The sequence below is a fragment of the Apostichopus japonicus genome, chromosome 14 (genome assembly GCF_037975245.1).
Source record: "Apostichopus japonicus isolate 1M-3 chromosome 14, ASM3797524v1, whole genome shotgun sequence".
Lineage (NCBI taxonomy): Eukaryota > Metazoa > Echinodermata > Holothuroidea > Aspidochirotida > Stichopodidae > Apostichopus > Apostichopus japonicus.
The window spans coordinates 18,334,599-18,350,928 of NC_092574.1; the positions used below are offsets into that span (position 1 = coordinate 18,334,599).

Below are 16,330 nucleotides of genomic sequence, written 5' to 3' on the forward strand. Positions count from 1 at the left end.
GTCTATTAATAGAATCTTCAGGGAAGTTATTTTTGACAACCTTTAAGCAATTTTACCTTTTAAATTTTTTTTTTTTTTAATATAGCAGGCTAACATTTGGTACCACCACTGATGACCTTTCAATATTGATTCACCAGATTTTATTAACATTTCAAACTTAAGAATTTGATTCATACTGATAATCTTCAATTCTTGAAATACAATATTCATGAAAATGATTTCTGCCATACAATAGAAGGAAATGAATCATACATCATTACATTTGACACAGCAATTTATGAAATTGAAAAGGTCTGAAATATGAAATTACCCACCTTCCACCCCACACCAACCACCCCTCCCCCGCAACTCCCCCACTTCCAAAAAAATTTATGCTCTATTGGTCATGTCATCACATGAAGAATTTACTACCCAAAATAATCCTGCAGATGTTTCTGACCAGTCAGTGACGCAAGTGACGCGTGCTACATAAGGTAAATATACACAATTATTTTCAACTTGACTAAAAGCAATCGGTCTTTAATAGGTCCCATAAATACATGCACAACTACCGTTTTAGCTCTTGCCTTTGAGTCTGGCATCATTGGAAGAGATATATGGTTAAGACAATTATCCCTTAATCGGTTTTTGGGAAAACATCAGTGATTTATTAATGCCATAAGTTAATTGCAGCCATGCTAAATCATATTATAATAGCTACTGGTTTTCTCATCAAGCTCTTAAATCTTGCTGAAGATCAGAGGCCTTAATTGTGTGAGCATGCTTAGAATTTCAAATTTTTTAAGCCATTTGCTAAAAAATGCCAGTGAATAAAAAAAATATTCTAATGTTAATGGTATGATGATAACATTTGTTTGTTATATCACATAAAGGCAACCAATTTCATCAAGAAACTCACTATAATTATTTAAACTGTCATATTCTGCCCTTCCATGCACGGCTAAATAAACACGTTTAATAATTGATTGCGTTGAGGAATCTGGAAAGCTGGTCTGTGGGACTTTATATGCATACCAGAATTACACCACCACATTAATTAACATATTAACACAATATAGCTCAGTGGTTAACGCCGGTGCCTTCCAATCATAAGGTCCCCGGTTCGAGTCACTCCAAGATTAATGTATGTCGTCCAGTTACAGAGTTGTTGACAATTGACAATTCATAATCATGGACGTTAAATATGAATGTAAGAGACTGACTTTGGTCAGCTTGCGGCTTTGATATGCCAATGGGAATTCTCGCGAGTTCCTGCTTACAGAAGGATCTAAGAAATACATACATATTATACAACAAAACAAATAAATAATTTCCGAAGCTCTCTCGTTTACTTGTATTTCATATTCTAGAAAGTCACCGTTGTAAACTGATGAAGATTCTGAAGCAAATGAAGGGAAGAAAACTTTCTGAACGAGAAACATGGACATGTTCGAGTGTATAGTCGAGCAGTGTGCATATATACTGCTTGGTAGAAAAGTTACTCAAAGACAAATTCGATTTCGTAGAAATCTTCCCACCTGCCAAGAAACCGTATCCGAGCTGAGGGCCGGAGTGTATCGTTTTTAGCATTTTATAATGAGTCAGAGTAGCAATATACCTGTAGGACTCCAGGGAATTAACTGCAGTCAAGTGGTAAACCGTTGGATGGTTCAGGCGGTTACAAGTGCTTGCATCCAACATATCTTATAACCTTCCAACGGACAGTTCCTCATCCTTGATGAGAAACCAGAGAATGCCGCATCATCTCAGCATTTGAACTAAAGTTTCAAACCGGTATGGTATCACCCGTCATCGATGCCAAAATGATACAGGCAGGACTAATTCTCGCAAATTTGTAAATATTTGTAACTTTGCACGTGTGGTTTCATACCTTAGCTTTGATAGAACTGTCGATAAGTCTCGGATTTAAATCTCCAGAAATCGTTGCTCGTGACATCACACCCTGATTATATTTACGCTTCCTATCACGCTGAATTGTTATGTTAAAGTTTTAATTTAAAACTTGGGAAAGTTAATACAATCCTGTGGCCAAATTATGTTTCTGGCAATTTGTCAAACTTGAGTGGCAGAAACATGACACTAGCCTGCACGCCCAAGAGAACCAGGTAAGGATATGAGGAAATATTTCAAAAGATGATTGAAGAAATTGGAGAGATATGAAAGAAATTAGGAAGTGGCATAAGTATGTTGAGAACTTCAAGACAGGAAGCTTAAGTTCTGTCAAAAATTTTCAATCAAAGCATAAAATTTTGCAGCAGCCATGTATAGGATATTCACAGGTATTACTTACTCCCGCAAATCCCTTTATCTCCGTAAAGGGATTTTCAAAGTTCAGGAAAGGATATATGAATGTTGCTCAACTCTAAGCACATTGGAACTGACCAAACCCTAAGGGGGGGGGGAATACTTGCAATAGCCCTACACATCATTAAGAAGAGGGGGGAAGATGGGGATGGGGAGAGGGGCAAGTAGGGGCAGATACAAGGAGAGGAAGAGGGGATTACCAGATACCCTCCTTTAGTAAATACAAACAACTGAAACATTTTTTTTTGATAGAATTAGCTGATCATAAATAATACTCTCTCTCTCACTTTATCAGATATTCAAAAATGTCTTTTTACACCCGAAGGCTCAATTACAGAACATGCTGATCACACGACTAGATCGAACCTCTTCGGTCATGTTCTAATTCCAATTGCTACCAAGTCCACCTTTATCAAAAATTGTGTGGCTTTCAACCTGCAAGTTTATCTGTTAGTTCAGAAGCTTGTCCATTCGTAAATAGTGGAGCTGTGATATTGACTGCCAATTGAACAACGAAACGTCACCAGTACCCACGAATATGGGATGAACTTCCCCAATTGGACGGAGTCCCAGTTTTAAGGATAGAATTATTCTTACTGGGGAAAATGTTATCATATTCCACTGCTGTGAGTTTTAATTCCATCAGGACAGGCTTTTTCATCCTGGAAAATAATGTAATATATTCTCCCATTTTCTCAAAATTTTTCTTTTCTGGAAAGGGAGTCGATGTCTTGATATATATCGCAAAGTGCATTATAGCATGATCTGTCGCATATTACCCGGTCATGTCCATTATTTCTTTTCAGTCCTAAATTTAAAATTTCTAGTTTTTTTCAATTTGGCAGATGGAATAAAATCTCGACGCACCTCAGCACATTCTTCAGGTTAAGTCCGGGGGGATTTTATCCATCTCTACAGCTAATTGATTGGCTAATCTAGCGTCCACGGCGGTATATGCCTGATTTGTGTGTCCACATCTGTCTGCATGGCACTACAACGAGTTAAGAGGAGTTCCTGATCAATTTGTCTCACCGTTGACAATTAATTACTTCACACCTCCAGTCGAAGGAAAAAAACAAAATTGTTTGGATGGATCGAGGCATTGGATATATACCTACCTCATGAACTTGAAAGCAGAAGTATAAAAATTCATTCGCATTTAGGGAAGTCTATCGGAGTGAGAGACGAGAGATTGCGGGGATATTCAGACGGACGGAACTTGGATTTTTGAGAGAGACGGTTGATTGCCTGGGAGGACGGACTTACGGGCGCAACTTTTAGAGATTAGCGCATCGATGCGGACGGAGTTATACGCTGAGTGAAGAGGGAAGTGTAGAGGCCCGATGGTTCAGGTCTCATGTAAGAGTACAGTACATACAAAATTTATCTTGACAAATTCCTTAAATCTCCCAAGAAAGACTGCAGTTATCAGTGTTGCTCCCAAATATGCTAGAAATGTGAGATAATGGCCAATATACCCATGCTCATGCAGATTTTAGCAAGTATTTGAACTACCACTCCTCAAAGTCATTAACAACATTCAGACATTTCATTGTTTAGTCTAATAATATATAAATAATATATAATAAAATAATATATAATATTTAATATATATATATATATATATATATTCAAGACTCATAGCCTTCATTTGGGGCCAAATAGTGGTCACCTTTAGGAAAGAATTAAAGGAGGCGGTCGACTATTGCGGGCCGGTGGGGTGATTGAGGAAATTTAATGTTGGAGTTATTATTAGATGCATGAGAAGGCAGTACTGGCAGTGACTTATGAACAGGATACAATATGTATTGATCGAGGGAGGGAGGGGTAAAAGGGAGGTAAATTTTTAAGTCTTAAATTTTACATAAATTTATACTGAAAAGTGTCATGTGACAAGTAACCTGGTTTGACATAAAAATTAATTCATCCAAAATATATCTGACAAATCCTTCTGAATCAATCATGAAGGGTTCCATGCGTTTCCGAGAAACGTGTATAAACCAGTGAAGCTGCTGTGAATAGGCTGCCATAGGTAGTATGTGGATTGAAGAAAACCTGTAGATTCAAAGCCAGCAGATATGACTATAACAACGTTTTGAAAGGGTAAATCTCCCATGGGTGATGAAATTATGTGATAGCATGTCAAAGTAACAATGAATAAGGTGGCATATGATGAGGACCATGCAACCCCCCTCCTCCCCCCTCCCAGCTCTGCAGCTCTACCTCAAACCTTTCACTGATAGTATCCTTCGAAAATATAATGGCACCATTTGCAAATAGATCAGTGATCTCCTAATACTATTGGTTTCTCTTTCCGATCTTCATACCTAACCAACTATTGTCCTGCACTTTTCTCTGACATCTACAGTGACGGTTCAATGCAACAAGCTCACGATGTTTGAATTAAGGTAGAAGAAACCTTGTATATACCAGTTATGAATTTATAACTGCTAAAATTGTATAAAAGTACATTTCACCCACCACAAACATGTTGGGGAGAACATTGGTAACAGCTATGGTATATTTATCAGTGGCGGAGCTAGGGGTATTGGTCAGGGGGAGGGGCAAGAATGGTCTGTAGGGGGCTTTCGACACTATCTAAGCGGAGCGCCACCACAGGTTGATGCGGAGCGTACAGAAATGTTTTGAGTAAAGATATTCCCTAGATCGCCGGAAATGACACTTTCCGGGCCTTGCTAATTTGCAGATAAATGAAGAATAAACAGGTGTCATCGCCATTTGTGACAACTCGGAATTTTATATGGGTGTTGAAAGTACATGCACTTCATCACAATCCCTTGTGGTATCTTTGTGAGTGCTCATGTTTTCGTAGCCCTGACACAATGCCTGTTGTGCCTGTTGTAACCTACTGCACTAGTCAACACACTGATCATGGTGCGGCGTATAACGTACACTGTATGCCGACTTAAAGTTTGGTGTTTATTACTATTTCAGCCACTGCGCGTGGCGTATCGTCTAAAAATAGACCGAAAACCCCGTACAGTTCTTGGAAATAGTTTCGTACAACGGAAGTGCCGATAAATTAAAGACCGCCTAAGAGCATTTTGTCAGAAAATTACACCAACCAAAATGTGACAAATGTCAATAGGTAGATGAGAGCGTAATAAAAAAGTCAATAATCGGAAATAAGTAAAAAGTGATAAAAAAGCTCAAAAGTGCGTCAGCAGTCCATTTGAGTCCGTCAGGGGGAGCATCCGCCCCCCCCCCCCTGACTATATGGTCGCTCCGCCACTGATCTTTACAGGGGATATGACAAAGTTAACTCATCCATAAACCGTGGGATGCATGACCAAGGTTTAGACTTTTTTTCTTGTCACAATCGATTGAAATGTTATATGTCACTATAATACACATCGACCAGATTTTTCATCAAATTTAGATTAAATTCCACATTTCATCTGGTGGAAATGATATTCCCTGGGAGGCATATCATAACCAGTGGCAGCTGACTATAAAACTTTAAAGTAATGTAACCCAGACGAATATAAAGACATCTATCGCAGTTTGGAAAGTTAAAATGTCATCATTATATTGCCCACATGGAAACATGCTAGCATTTAGTCAAATAAGTACTTGATATGTGTAAACTTCATTACGAATTTTCCTTCCATCACCAGAATATTTTGCTTCACTGAGGCCAATCCATTTCAGAAATTTTAACATCCCCCAATTGAGAATAGGTTATTAGAGATATCTAACTTGAATATAATTGCAAATTTCTCTTGAAATCCCTTCCCTGCCACTTTCTGGGTTATACTGAATATGGCTGGTTATTGTGATCCTAGCAATGTCATGCAACTGAGGTAATGCTAACTGACTGACAATGCCTATCAAAGAAATGGCTATATATTATAGGTACAGCCACCAACTAATTAACGGCCTAGATTAAATAATAGATGGCTGCAAGTTAAGAGTACAAAAAATTCTTTACTCTTTTCAAATTATATGAATTCTAAGAAATTTACCTCTACAGAAAAGTATACAGTACTTATGATTTGAATGACAAATAAAATCAAGTTTTAGAATATAACAATCTTTTGGGACAATTATTGATGATTTTTAAATTATTAACATATAAGCTATTATTCAAACTTTAAAGTTAGAACTAGCTGACATAACTACTGGAATGTTGCATAGGTGATAGATTTAATATTTTACAATTTAGATGGTATAACATTTGTCTAAGTGTTAAATAGTGTGTCAATGGCTCATCCCAAAATGCATCAGCTTAATTTTGTATCACTCTTCATGTCCACAGCAAAGTGCAAATATCACTACAAATAATTCTAGGGTCAGTAACCTCTCGACCCATGTGCTTACCACCACAGTTAGTTGGTGTACGTTATATTTCCATCCTGAATGCGCTCATTATAATGTTGTAATAATAAAAGACCAGACTGAAGTCTAATTGATAAACTAGCCATGCATTAGTAACATTTTACCTCCGCTAGCTGATAAGGGTAATTAATTAAACCGCAGAAAGAACGATAAATCCTTTTTCCATACCAGGCAACTCAAAGTGGTACCAAGGACATTGCACTCAATGTAGCTATTAATGTAAGCAAAAACCTTGATCGCCGAGCACACAAGGAACCTTTTAGCTTAATACACAGAAAGTAAAATTAAACAATAAAACATATTTCAGATACTATTGGCACAGATCAAACAACAAACTCAATTTTATTTATTTTTTATAATTCATGTGAATTAGTGATATGAATATTCTCGATTCTCTATTCAGCAATTAGTTTCAAAAAAGTAACTGCTTAAACTAATACAGAGTAGTTTTCCATCCCGTTTTAACTTCCGATCACAATTTTAGATATGATTTAGACTGACTGACTGTTATCAGAGGGACGTTTAAGAATTATGTAATTAATGAAAGAATTTTAATGCATTACCATTTTGTATTCATTACATTAGAAACCGATGAACACAGTTTCAACCAGTTACAACAAGTTTTACAGTATTTTTCACTCTGTGCCCAGCCTCCTCTAGCTGTGTTATTATTATTTATTATTATTGTCATCTTTAATGAGGGTAGTCCTGCTCAATGCAGAAGCACTGCTTTCCAGAGAAGCCCTCAATACAAAATACATATACAATATTATGCAGTAGAAAAACGGTAAACATCCAAAAGCACATAAAAGGACGGCAAAAAGATAGACAAACAAATATCAGACATCTAAACAAAATATATAGTTTTCATTTTGTGTTTATAAAAATATTAACATTTGGCAAGCATTTCAAATTTGGGGGAAGACTGTTGTCGATTCTTCAAACCACCTTTGTGAACTATCGCATTTAAACAGGTCAGACGTACTTTTTTTGAAGCTGTCATTGTTCAACATAAAATGCTGGATTTCTGCATCCTTAAAATGCATCCTTGAAAATTGCATCCTTAAAAATGTTGGATTTCTGCATCCTTAAAATGCATCCTTGAAAATTGCATCCTTAAAAGTGTTGGATTTCTGCATCCTTAATCAAAACTGATTCCTCATAACATTTTGTAATTGTCAAAGTCTCATGAATTATTCAAGTTTTGTGACTATACTTTTATCTTGTCAAAAGCAGAGGTAAGGATGTCACGACTTTATTCAACTGAAAATAGTTGCTGTTTTTTTTACTTCTTTATCACATTTATAAATGATACTATACTTATTGAGGGATATTTTGGAAAATAAAAAAAAATAAAAAAATTCTAGCCACATAGAGACCATTGACAGCTGCTGTTAGTTAGAAGCATACATTCAAAATATGTATCCTGGTTTCTGGATAATTCAACAAGAAGATTATCATAGGAAAATAAAGCCTTCGAACAGTAATTAACAGTGATAACAAATGATCACATGCCTGGACCTACTGTGATCCACCCCCCCCCCAACCCCAGGTAGAATGCTGAAGGATAAGCCTGCAGTCAAAATAGGTAATACACTCACTATCAACCATATCTCAAACCAATAAACTATTTTGAAGTGGGGTTCCCAAATAACAGTATGGGATAGTTTTAAAAGTCTAATATTGGGATATTTTTCCCTCAAAAGTACCAGCTCAAGGAATATCATAATCTATCAATTAATGCTATTTAATTGTAAATCATGATAGAGTTAGCTCATGTCTAAGTACTAGAATTTAACACACTCTATGAAATTGTATCTTTCTCAAGTGTCCAGTGGCAAAGGAAGCCAAGAAAGTGTCCAGGGTCATGAAGCCAGTGGCCTTTGAGGATTTTTTGGCAGAAGAATTTTGGAGGCTCAGATGGGTGGTTGGAAATTGCAATTTTTTAATCTCAAACTTTGGATGATTTTATCTTATTAAATGTTGGGAGGGAGGGGGTGGATGAGGAGGAGGAGATGGCTGCCCAGTCAACACCCCTCCTTCTCTGCTACACCTATGCTACTATATGTACATACCCCATGTGAAATAATATAGTGAAACTTCACTGACACACATTATTGGACCACTAATTCAGATGGCTGGTGAAAGCAATCAAAAATGGAGAGAATGAGAGAGAGATGTGGAGAGAGAAAAATAAGCCAAAAACACTCTGTGACATCATCATCATCATCTATAAAAGATGAGCAATATGCCTCCATAAGGTCTCCGAGTGTTTTACTACAGGAGTTTGCTAATGATAAAGGGGAGATTGCAACCTGGAACGAGCCTCCAAATGGTTATTTCTTTGATTATCAATCAAGATAAGAGGCCACTACTAAGACTTGCTAAATCTGACTGCATGATGCACTTCTGGTCAAACTATCACAAGGATTACTTATATATATAGATACAGAGCCAAGAAAAAAAAAGAAAAATTACTTTTCCCAACTGTAGAAGAAAAGTGTAAATGACCTTTCTACTTGTGAAAATGGAATTACACCGGTATAAAACACCAACAAATAATCAGTTGACGTAGGAAAACGGTCGTTAAAAGCTCAAGCTTGTCAAAATACTCACATTACGTTGGGAGGGGGGCAGCAGGGGGGGTGAGTGAGGCGAATGTGAACTTGACGAACAATGTAAGCAGTGCCACATTATTGCAATGGGCAGACATTTTTTGGGAGAGTAACTGATTGAATGTGTTTATGTTAAAATTCCACATATATTCTCTCCTCCCACACACACTTACACGATGACAAAATTGCTGTGATTTTGTGACATGAATTATATAGTGTCAGATTTAAGACCTTAATGAAAAGTAAACAAGACAAAATGTCATGAATTCTGGAAAACATTTGCTATATTGATGACAAAAAAAATCACCAATAATTGGTTTTTAATAATGTTCACACTCTGAATATAACAACAGACAAAGAAGATTACATTTTCTATCATTAAGTTTATATTTTTTTAATGATGATAAAGCAATTAAGTGAAATAAAAATAATTGCATTGTAACAATGCTTTCAGCACCTATAATGAAATGTGAAATATACTTATACTATTCAATTTTTTTATTACAACAACAAAAGAACAACAAAAACATCAATTATTATCATTTGAAGATATCCGAAGGGGGAAGGGGAGGGGAGGGGGAGGGGGAATGACACTTGATAGTTCTTATGCCAAGATAATGACAGGGCGAAACACTCGCAAACAATTAACTGATTAACTCTTTCTTCCTCTTGTATCGAGAGACTTGATATTTTGACAAATTGTAGCTCAGGGACTGACAGCTGTTCTCCTTACGTAAGCCCCATTTCATCACGTTTTGCACCATGGAAATAAAGCCCCTACAAGAATGAACTGAACTGAATCAAAACAATTTTGGTGTCATTTGCCGGTCGAACGCCACAGAGATTTGTTTCCCTACGAACTACATAACTTCCCACGAAAGCCTGCAAAACATGAATGGATCTACAACTAACACATAAAGAATAAATTAAATAAACTCCATGAAATATTGGAGACGTACGTGTTTCATTTCCTAAAAGCGGCATAACACTTTTGTATTTGCTCAAATTAACACATTTAAGTTTTTATGGAATTTGTTTTCTTGATAATCTTCATCTTCGAAAAATAGAACAAACGAGGCGGGAAGATTGACAGAAAGGCTATAATGCCAAAGACTATAAACAGGAACTGGTGCATGCTCCCGCAAGGCTGGCTCTACTTTTTGCTGCGGTTCACTGAACTGTTGTGTGATGCTTATAAGCTGCGTATCAGCTTCGGGGACTGACGTGCTCATTTCATTAAAACTCCTTATAAATTGAAGAAAGGAGGAGAAGGATTTCTTTTGCGCATAATTTAAGTCGTCACGGGTGTTGTTTGTACCTCTAGCTTACAACTCGTTACTCAGGGCACCCCCACGTATGAGAAAGATCAAACAGTTTTCATCACATGGTATGGGTCTCAGAACATTACCCTTGAACAGCTATACCGTAGCTTACTCTCACGAAGTCCCACTATTCACTGGTGTAATACTGGACTGAGAAATATTTCATTCCTAGACGTTTACAATTTAATTTGCACCGGAACAAGATGAATTAACAAAATGATAGGGAAATTAAATTTAGATGCATATAATAAATAGGGGATCTTGAAAAAGCTGTTTTTGCAATATTCATGATATTACACAGTATGTAACCATGCATTCTGCACAATTTAATTTGAAACCGTTCAAACTGTGTAAGTAACTTTGGCAACAAGATTACAGAATATATTTTGCAATTGATTTGAAACTACAATTGTATTCTGCAATCACACACGTGGATTGTAAAGAGTTAGTTTTCACAATATGTAAGGTGAAGTTAAATACTTTAAGCACTTGTTACAATTCTACCAAGTTACATGTCCAATACCGATAGGATTACTCAACAGTAACTAATATTTTCCAATTAGTTAAAAACTTTTAACTAACATATAACAAGCTGCATCTTGTGCTGTGATTACAGTTATTAAAAATCATTCTTTTATCACAACTTCCCTCCCCCTCCCTCCCCCCATTCATCACCTCCAAGTATCCTCTAAAAGTCTAAAAAGAGAGAGAAGAATATATGGGAAAAATTTGACATTCAATTTTCTTTTTCATTTTTTGGGGGAAAAAATGAGCAAGAAGATATTAAACTCAGTATGCAGACAGGCACTTGTGCATTAGCCTGCCCTCCGGCTAGTCGATACAAAAGTGATCATGACAATGGTGTAAGAATCGACAAAATGATGACATCGCTATCTCTGTCTCTTCGATTGAGAGGTAGCAGAAGAGGATGAAAAATCGTTTCTCATGTTACAGATGATTGGCACTTGTGAGTAGTTACTCTCCAAGGGTACGTACCACACCAGGCTGTCAATTATTTCGTTAGAGAGTATAGGCTCTTTGAGCGAAGGTCTTTGACTCACAATCAAGGTTAAATGACAATGGAGAGAAGAGATTTTTACTTAACGTAAAAACCAAAAAGAGAGATTGAATGAAAAAAAGTCAGTAAGTCATCTTTTGCCAGTGAAAGAAAAGAGGGAGCTGGAAAATTACTTCTCATATCAACAGATAGTGAAGGAAAGCTTGGCATGAGTAAGAGGCATTTTGTGACAGATCAGAGGCATATCGGGAGGACAGTTTGCCCGATGACATTATCACATCTGCAGATAAGAAGGGAGCTGGCCTTAGCCATATCAGAAACTGTTACGTAAATAGCAGAGCAACACTCTGCTTATACCGTAGATATTTGCAAATATTTCTAATTAACTTACGTACATGTGTGTAAGAATTTGTCTTGATATATGTTTGTCTGTGTTTTGATTATTAATTCTCGGGCACTGTATAAAATAAATAAGTTTTATGTTCATATAATATTAACTGAAGGTACGTAGATAGGGAAATGAGGAGCGGGGGGGGGAGAGACTGCTCTTGCCCACTGCAGGGCAGAGTGGGGGGTAAAGTGGGTACTTAATGCCCTAGGTTGCTCCATACATTTTGCTTCATGTTGTTGTTTAGAGATGAGGGGGTCATATCATAGACATTTAAGCAACAAGTTCTAGCAATTTTGGATGCTATGTACAGGTGATAGCTTATTTGGGGGCAACATTCCATTACTCATCAAATACACAGCTAAAGTCCATGCACTATCCCCCCCCACCCCTGCCCCCAACACCAATGGCAGCAAAGACTTAATTCCCAGCTCACCTGGTTGAGGTTGAAAACATTTGCTGTTTTGTTGAGTTTATACACATGACGTACGGCCAGCTGACAAATTGAATTTACACATTTTATGGTATGATTTAATTCTGGCCAATCCATTCCTGTCATTCCAGCCTCCCCCCCCCTCCCCAACTCCACCTTTTCCTTCTCCTCAATTTATCAAACAACCTCCCCCTCTCACACCCCCTTCCTATAAGTATCCACACTATATCGGCATATTCCTTAAGTTTATCAACCAATCGGAGAGAAACAGCTAGTAAGTTGTTATTTACACTGTACAGACAGATACATCATCCTTGCACCTTTCATAGCTTTGACAAAATGTCAGTAAATTCCATCAGTATTTTACTGATGGAATATAAACTATTTACCCATCTGCCAAGAAGGAGAAAGACACAGTACGGAAAGAATATTAGTTTAACACCTTTGGTCTATGTAGGACATCCCCTAGAGAGACAGCACTTTTGATAATTAATGTGCATAGATTACAACAGATTGAGCTCCAGGATAAGGTAAACTGTCTGTCCATGGATCGGTACAATAGTGAGTTCCGCATGGTGGAGATTTGCAGGAGTCGCAAAAAGTCTGGACAGTCTCGCCTATGGTGTGCCGTTGTGGCAAAAATACACGCGTTTAAGCGTGATATGATGAGTGACGTGGCAATTGAGAAATCAGTCTAGCCTATGGGGTGCCGTTGAGACAAAATACACACGTTTAGCATGCTAAGAAAATGACGCAATTGAGAAATCAGTCTAGCCTATGGTGTGCCGTTGTGACAAAATACACACGTTTAGTGTGATATGAAGAGTGAGGCAAGTGAGAAATCAGTCTAGCCATGGTGTGCCGTTGTGACAAAATACACACGTTTAGTGTGATATGAAGAGTGAGGCAAGTGAGAAATCAGTCTAGCCATGGTGTGCCGTTGTGGAAAAAATACACACGTTTAGCGTGATATGGAGAGTGAGGCAATTGAGAAATCATCCAGCCTATTGGGTGCCGTTGAGACAAAATACACACGTTTAGCGTGCTATGAAAAGTGACGCAATTGAGAAATCAGTCTAGCCTATGGTGTGCCGTTGTGACAAAATACACACGTTTAAGTGTGATATGAAGAGTGAGGCAAGTGAGAAATCAGTCTAGAGCCTTCTCTGCTACCTAAAAAGAAAACTAGTTGCATATTTGAAAAAAAAGCAATTATTTTCAGCCATTTAAAGGACACCTGGCATATTTAAAGGTGAATGTACCATTATAAAACAAGCAACTAACAATTTCAATCAGCTAGATACTGTACCAAACAGATCCCCTCCCATCTCTTCCCGAACAGTTTACGGTTTCCTAAATTCTTTTAATCACACAAATGTTAATAAAAGTGACTATTTATCATGCACATAATTTGTCGTTACAAAGTTTATAATATTCACTAGTGTCGGAAGCTTGCAATTCAATACTTATGTCAAACAGCCCCATTGTCTGGAATCAGAAAACTTGTAACATATTTATGCAACAATCAAATTAATACATGGAGCACTTTAATAGTTTACATGTTCGCCATCTGCAAACAACCTACGTCGGTCTTTGTTCACGGCAATTTTTACTGGCGTTCCTATTAAAACTTTTCTACCCACGATATCAATGTAACCATAATTAGGGGCAATTCAGTTATCATAATGGATTTGAATTGCTAAATGTATTCTTTGAATGAAAGGGTGGAGGGGAAAGTGAGGGGGGAGGGGGTGTTGCAGTGGTTCAGCTTCTTTGTATCCTTGTGGTGAACAATAAATGAGAAAATTTCGTCCCTTGAACATAATATAGCCATGCCTGACCTTGTAGAAAGTGTACGTAGTCAATCAGCCGAGTCCAAACTGGTTTCTGTAACTTGGCTAACATTTGAGAAATTTAGGAACATCTGGAATTGCATTTAACAAGCCTTTTATTTGAATATAACACTGAAAAAGATGAAGATATTATGTTACCCTTTATAAGGCAATCATTTCTTCCCTCGACATTTAATTATTTTAGTTAGAAATTCCATTAATATTTACTTAAACATGTTCGATCATTTTACTGTCTTTTCCTTTTGTTATAACAAACAGTTGAAACTACAGTAATTAGATCAGTAATTACGCAAATTAGTTCAGTAAATATGCAAATTAGTTCCGTAAGTATGCAAATTGCCATATCGTGAGTTATAAAGGAATCAAATTTTCACTATTTTTGGTTTATTGTGGGGATTTCAGGGATTGTGTAGTCACTATAACACAAAGAATTAAAAGTCAGTAGAACTTAAATAAGGGCAACAACAACAACTAAAAACAACATAACAAAGTAAACACTGTAACAGATCGTACAGATCGATAGAGAACTTTAAAAATTTCGGGCACTATATGTCAATGCATGTGAACCAAGCATTGTACAGTACAGGCACATGAGCATACAATTAATACATAGATCTTCTTTATAAGTATTATACCCGATGAAATTAATTCTTTACGACACCCTCCTGTCAAGTGCTCATCTCATGAGGATGAACGGTTATCAGATGTCACACGACAAGGTCTTCTGTAATGGTAAATGAGTATCTGTTGGTATTATTGAAAGATTGGAGCTGCATGCAATTGGTGTAAATTTGTACTTTCGCCAGTTTATTATAGAATTATTGACCTATGATATTGGTTTGCGATCTTTCCAGCTGCATTCATAAACTATCAATTTCTAGCGAAATGCTAGTAAATTTACGCTTTCGCTTGACTACAAATTCTGAGACAAGAAAGAACTATAAACAGAATCACTAAAAACAAACAAATTTTGCATTTACCTACAAAGTTCAGCAATTTCACTACATCAAATACATATAACTATTCAAATTAAGATCCAATTAATCATGGTTCCAAATTAATTAATTTGCAAAATATATTTAACCAAATTAATTCATTAAGTACCGAATAAATTAGATTTTGAAATTACATCACCAATTTGCAAAATTATTTAATCAGATAAACAAAGCATTTTCAAAATATTAGGGGGAAAAAAGGTGACATTTTTTGTTATAAGTTAGAAATGAAACTTTGACCGATTGATTATTCCAACTTTTAGTATGTAAGTTAATTTAAGCTGACAATTTCAAAAACTTTTACCAAAATGTTGTTGATTGGGGCTACTCGTACATGATCCCGACAAATTTGTCACGTCTGAAATTTATGTCCTTGAGCACAATCCATAAAATGAAAGCTTCTAACTAATATTATAACATCACAACAGATCCTACTTTAACCAAGACTTGAAATGTCAACAACATTTATTCACTTTTCACTTGGAACATAAACAAATTAGTAAACTTATTAAGTACATTAACATTCAGGGGCAGGAATTACCAGTTATGAATTAAAAAGTACTTTGGCATTAACAAGTAACTAAGAATATAGGCTTACTAATTACATTCAGTATGAACAGAACTTCTGTTTATAGTGGCAGTGAAAGATGGTTCAATCGAGAGGGGGGGGGGGGTCGGAGGGGGGGAGAAAGGCACAAGCTTTGAAGGGCGGTGCATTAGAGACTATTCGACTATCCTAGAGAAAGCAAACCTTAAAAAGCCCTGTCATATTAATACAGTATATGCCATCTATGCATTCTGTTATCCCAAAATTTTAGCAAATGAATGTTTTGGTGATTACCAACATTACTTTCACAGTTTCTATAGATGTCTTAAAAAATGCCACTTCTGAAACATCATAAGGGCACTATGTTTCATAACCAAAATAGGCTAAAACAAGGGTAAGTACTGCTTTTGGTTAACAAACAGGTCGAGACTTTTTTTTCTGGCACAACTTTGGCCTGAGCCTGACCACTCCCATGCCCCCAACCCACCGCTGTGGC

At 36.7% G+C, this 16,330-nt stretch overlaps 1 protein-coding gene across 2 annotated transcripts in view; it reads right to left on the reverse strand.

Moving 5' to 3' along the window:
* The window catches only part of LOC139980018 (TBC1 domain family member 19-like), a 146,627-nt gene that overhangs the window by 21,952 nt on the left and 108,345 nt on the right, over nucleotides 1-16,330 (reverse strand). The window lies entirely within an intron of this gene.